The sequence below is a fragment of the Cebus imitator genome, unplaced genomic scaffold, assembly GCF_001604975.1.
Source record: "Cebus imitator isolate Cc_AM_T3 unplaced genomic scaffold, Cebus_imitator-1.0 Scaffold255, whole genome shotgun sequence".
In the NCBI taxonomy this organism is placed as follows: Eukaryota; Metazoa; Chordata; class Mammalia; order Primates; family Cebidae; genus Cebus; species Cebus imitator.
Window position 1 is genome coordinate 1,396,855 of NW_016107570.1, and position 6,363 is coordinate 1,403,217.

Genomic DNA, 6,363 nt, shown 5'->3' on the forward strand with positions numbered 1-6,363 from the left:
AAAAGGAAAGAAATGTTTAATCAAGTATGTGATTAACATGTGCACTTTGAAATGCTGTCTTAGACTAGGACAGAAATTCTTAAATAATTCATTGGAACAGGCTAAAATGGTGCTGTGTTTGAAGCAATAAAAAAGTATACAAAAGCAACATTTCCAAAACAACTTTTGTTAAATGTAAATTACAGATTTCAAGCACCATCTGTTTTTCCATTAAATATTCAAGTCTACATTTTTAGTGGCTGTAAAAAAAAATAGATATGGTAGCCATACCTAAAGTTATGTGTACGAAATAAAGATGCAAACTGAGTTGTGTATGTGTTGATTCTTGTTGGGACAGCTACAGACTCAACAATTTGTCACTAAAGAGTCACTAAGGTGATCCACTGCTGGAGGAATCTTAACTACATCTGAAGAAAAGGGCCCTCTAAACCACTGCATCTTTGCCTCTTGTTTCACTGACAATAATAAATAGTACCTTGAAGCCAACCCAATGACTCTTCAGTAAATTTAGTGAGTTCTCTACCCCTTTAGTTCCAAGTGGTTGTAAGGAATGCTTGAGAAGATGAAAACAAGAAGTATAAGCAGTAATTGTTAAGCAGTAACTGTTATTTCAAGGAATATTCCAGAGTAATTGCCACTCGAATGGCATTGATATCCTCATTACCTAACTAATCTTCACTTTCTCCTAGACACTACAATGAAGATTCTACGTTTTGAGTTTTGAGGAAAGAACAAATTGAACAGCTGTATATGTTGTGTTCATTTATGATATTCTGCTATATCTGGACACAACCTACATATGTATAAGGTATATTTGCATGTGGGCTGAAAGAACTTACTGTAAGGGAAAGGGGACAAAAGGCTTGGTCAAACCACAAAAACTCTGATATTGCAGGTTTAGGCTAATATTGTAGGTGTAGGCTGATGCTAACAGCAGCATGTAGTTCTATCATTTGGGTTTGTTCTAAGCTTCTCAAAAAACAGGTGTCTGAGACTTAAGGAAAAAAGTAACAGTGACCAAGGTCTGAAGGAACTGCTTCTGCCAAAACGATCCAAAAATATTAAAGTACTAAGTAGTATAAATTAGACATTTAAAAGATTTAAAAAAAAAGTAACCATATATAATTTTTTTGAAAAAACATACAAAATGAAAGTGGAGAAGACTGTAGGGAACACAACTTTTTAAAGGCTGAAAATACTTGTTTGGAATATATGTGAGTCACCTTCTCAAGTCTTCTCAAAATAAAAGGAAGATACTTTGAGGGAGGTCAGAGGTCCCACACCAGCAAAGTAGAGGTAGAAACAGAGAAATAAAGGTCACTACAGCTAAGAATATCTCTAGATGCAACTTGGGGACTCAAAAGGAAACAAGGGACAAAGCCTTGTTCCAAGGTTGATAGAAATGCTTGCCTGAAGATTAAAGAAAAATGCACAATCAAATGTGAGTTGCTAAGATAAATACTGTTTTTCTGAGTGTGTGTGGACTTTTTTTTTTAAGGAGTAGGATTTGGAGTGAGAAGCTGATCCACAAATGGAAAGTCCTCAGCTAGTATACCATGAGGAATTGAATCACCTTTACAAATTAGTATCCTATAGGTCTCAGAAAATGCAGAATTCTGTTACTCATTTCATTTAAGAATTGGACAGAAATAATACAAACTGTGAACAAAATATTCCATATTTAGGGAAAAACAAACTTTGGATAACAGCTGTGGGAAGCTTATATAGTATCAGAGAAAAACATTCAAAATATTTAATTATTCATCCAGTATTTAAGGAGTAGTCTTAGGGACAACCGTGTAATAGTTGCCCTACTGGGTTAGCGACTCAATAATTAACAAATCAGTCAAATCAGACAAATAATGGATTTGACCTGATAAGCTTTGCTGAATTAACCAGGTTTAAAAAAAATTGCCTTGAAATCATTTGAAGACCATCATTAAGAGATACTTTCCTACAGGAATTTATAACTTAGAGAAATTTGAATAGGCAAAGAGATTCAGTTGAAAACTGACTGATGATGGGATGGCTCTTCTCAGCCTGTATAGCTAGGAGTCATCCAGCCTCACTAAAAGGGCACAGACTATCGTACCAAGTAGGCATAGTTTGAAATTTCAGCTCTCCACTGGCATTCTATGTAGCTCTTAGGTACATTATTTGATCCCTCTGAACTTTTTCCAGATCTGCAAAAGAAAGGCAAGAACACATATGTGTTTTCAAAATAAATGAGGTAAAAAGGATTGTCTAGGAGAATGCTTGGCTCATAGGAGGTATATGGAGCTCATCATCATCATTTCTTTATCATTATCCATCATCATTACCTTCTTTTCCTCTTAGCATCAAATGGCAAGCAACAACTGCCCACTCTTATTTTTTCTCCTAAAAATGCTAACCTCTCTCAAATAATATGTCTGTAGGCAGATCTACTTTCCAGTAACCAGTATGAATAATCTATCAGTTACGGTCCAGGAATAAACAGACAGCATATTTATATTAGGATCATTTACAGCAGGTTTATCAAAGAGGCTGTTTAAAGAGATGTTGATATGGCAGAGGAATCTGCAAAGGATGGCACAGTACCTGGAACTAGCAATAGCAAAGTTTTTACCCTAAGAGGGATGGGTTGCCCATACTTAGGAAAAAGCATCATACAGAGTAGGCTGCCTCGAAAAGTGAAGTTCCTCTCTGGGACACAGCTAGCCTCAGGTGACCCCGAAAGGAAAGAGATAAGAAGATGCACACAGTCTCATTTTGCTTTCTCCATCTCTCTTTTGCTAGGACTTCCCACTAACCAAACACAAGCAAGCAGGAGGGCAAAGGAGGAAGATGTACATTTCATTGGTCAGCCTTCCAGGGCACGAAGTCCCCCAGTGTAGGGCAGGGAGGAGAGTGGAGATGAAGAAGAAATGCAAATGTGCCACACAGGTTTGCTCTGCAGTCTATGAAGAGGATTGCATGTCCTGCTATCTCATTTATCTGGAAAAAATTATCTATAATTATCTTTAAACTTTCCAATAATCCTGTGAGGTAGACATTGTTCATGTGTTATCCCACTGAACAAAAGAGGAAATCAGCACCAACGAATGAAGTAAATTGCCCAGGAAATAGGAGAGCCAGGATTCACACCTGATTTGTCTGCCTCTAAAGTCCATGTTTTTGACTATTCTTCCATAAGACTTTGCTGCCAATAACATGAACCAGTGAGTTTTATTTGTCAACAAGTGGTAACCTCTGCAAATATCAAAGCTGTGCCTAAACTAAAGAATGTTTCATAAAAAGGTTGACTCTTAGGAAGGCAGTTATCTTAGTTCCTATAAGTTTCTCTCTCAGCACAGATAATGTGGTGAGACTACAGAAAAGCTTTCTCCCTCCAGGAGCACGGAGAAGCAAGCCAGGCGAGAGAAAACTCACATGTGCAATTTCATTATGATAGGAGTTTCCACATAACGTTAATTAGAAAGAAGGAAGAGTCAGCTCCTGCAGGGAGAACACTTTAGAAATAAAAATGAAGAGAGGAGGTGGGTAAGACAGATAGTGCTGGAATATTCAGAGATGGAATTAGAGCTGGAGAACCTGCATAAATTTGCTGTGTCGATGCAAGGATGAGGGAATTAAGATAGGTTCTATTCTAGAGATTAAAGATTTATAGAGCAGAAAATGGCTTAGACTGGTCATCAGAAAAACATAAGTTCTACTTTTATTGCTACATCATACACACAAACTGTATGGTATTAGGAAAATCCCTATCCTTTTTTCCCTCATATTTCCATAACCCACCTCACAGGGTTGTTATGGGGATTAATCAGATAATATCTCAGAAAGTTTTCTGGGAACTTTAAGTTCCCTGCAAATATAATTCTATGTATTGAAACAGCCAATGTCCCCATACAGAATGACACCCTTAAATATAAGAGTGAAAGGGGTTCCAATAATCCACAAATATTAGAGAAGCTATTGAACAGGACATGTTTTATGTGTTTAAAAAGAATTCTTTATTTTTTCCCCTTTTTTTGAACTAATATTTTTTTCTTCTACATAGTAAATCAGTTCATGTAGTGACTGCTGAATTATAAAGCCACTCAGATACATTGGTTTTAAAAAGATTATGGGTTTTAGAAAGTTTTTTAAAAACCTTATGTGTGCCAGGCACAGTACTGAGCTCTCAGATAAACAACACATTTTCTTGATGTGAAGGGAAAGAATTGCTTGGGTGCATTTGCCTATGAATGATCAAGGTGTAATGGATTAGCTTTGTCTCTAACTTATTATTGTCTCCAACTCATCAAAAGATAGATTTTTCTAGGGCTGCATAAAGTTGACATAAAAATGAAACCAAACTTGGCACTTCCTTCCCTTAATTAGATTCTAATCTAAATGAAGAATGAATGCATGTGGCATGTATACAAAGAGAAGCTTGATCAAAATCAAAGACAACTCCACAGGAATATAATAAAAACAATAAAAATGGGCTTAATTTATCAAGGTTTACTCACCAGAGTAGCTGCAGGAAAGAAATTGGGAGGAGTCAATGCAAGAATAAAATAGTCAAAAAGTTAAAAGAAAAGAAACATACAAGGATGTAAAAACAGATTTTTTCACGGGAAAGTTTGAACTATTGCCTTGGGCTCTTAAATGTCCACTAATTTGCTCTCTACACACATAACATAGATAACTTGATCATCTGCTTCAGTTGGTACATCTGTGGTAGAAACAAAGGAAGAAAGTTCCGGATACCTCCTCATTCCTTCTAGTATTGTGAATGAAAAGAATGGACTTATTAGTCCAGATCTAAAGATGACAATAGAGATTTCCCGCTATTTACATTTTCTCTCTTTTCTCTAGGGTGCTCTTTATCTGAGGCTATGATTGATCAGAGCTCTTGCCAGAGGCTGTAGAATCTGAGATCTAGAAGAGCATAGGGTACAAACAGGGTAATTGAAGTATAGGGAACATAAGTAGCCTAAGATCACAGAACTGCTTGGGACAACACAATAATGAGAGGACTCTGTATTCCATGCCCAGTCCTGTGTCCAGCTGATGATATTGTCCTGTGCATTGATTTTCCTAAAACAAGTTCCATAAGTCAACCCAGATATATCTTGTAGTCTTCCCAGCACAGTTTAACATCTTAAAACTTGTCAAAATCAGTGCAATCTACTTGTAACTACAAGGATGGCCTTGTATAATCAGGTTGTAGCTTATGCTCAGTAGGAACCCCAGAATGATGTGTTTCAACTAGAAGAGTAAAGTGATCTGTGATTTCCATGTTTAATTTGACTTCATCTCACACTCTATTTCCCAAAAACAGCCCTCTCCCCTCGTCAGTCTGGTCTAAACTCTGCAGCACCTGAGACATGTCCATTTCTACCTCTTGGCCTTAGATTCATGCCCTTTTATTGTTTTCTTTTCATTTTACGGAACTCTTTCTATTCAAAGTCCAGCAAAAGTTCTTCTTTCTAATAACAACTTCCCCTGCTGCTCCAAGTCACATAGATTTCTACTTACTGTGAAGTCCAATAACAAAAAGTATGTTGTACCACAAAATCGTCTGCTAGCTAACCTTTTTTTCCAATAATTGTTTTATGTGTTTAATCTCTGCTTCTTGAACTAGAGGCTTGATATGGTTTGGCTGTGTCCCCACCCAAAATCTAATCTTGAATTGTAATCCCCATAATTCCCTGAATCCCCACGTGTCGAGGGAGAAACCAAATGGAGGTAGTGGGATCATGGAGGCAGTTTCCCCGATGCTGTTCTCATGATAATGAGTTCTCACAAGATCTGATGGTTGTATAAGTATTTGGTAGTTCCTCCTGCATTCATTCTCCTTCCTGCCTCCTTGTGAAGAAGGTGCCTTGATTCCCCTTTGCCTTTCAACATGATTGTAAGTTTCCTGAGACCTCCCAGCCATGCAGAACTGTGAGTCAATTAAACCTCTTTGCTTCATAAATTACCCAGTCTTGGGCAGTTCTTTAGAGCAATATGAAAATGAACTAACAATACAGGGTTGAATAAGGTACACTGTAAACTCTCTTCCATACTGCAAGTTGTATGATTCAAAAATATAACATCTAGTCTAGCAGGCATGGTGGCTCACACCTGTCATCCCAACCCTTTCGGAGGCCAAGGCAAGTGGATCATCTGAGGTCAGGAGTTTGAGACAAGCCTGGCCAACATAGTGAAACCCTGTCTCTACTAAAAAAATATATAAATTAGCTCAGTGTGGTGGCAGGCACCTGTAATCCAGCTATTCGAGAGGCTGAGGCAGAAGAATCACTTGAATCCAGGAGATGGAGGCTGCAGTGAGCTGAGATCACACCATTGCACTCCAGCCTGGGTGACAGAGCAAGACTCCATTTAAAAAAA

The 6,363-nt window shown here is 37.6% G+C and overlaps 1 protein-coding gene across 2 annotated transcripts in view; it reads right to left on the reverse strand.

Moving 5' to 3' along the window:
* The window catches only part of PDE4D (phosphodiesterase 4D), a 1,550,946-nt gene that overhangs the window by 1,225,971 nt on the left and 318,612 nt on the right, over positions 1 to 6,363 (reverse strand). The gene's annotated exons all lie outside the window — the stretch shown is intronic.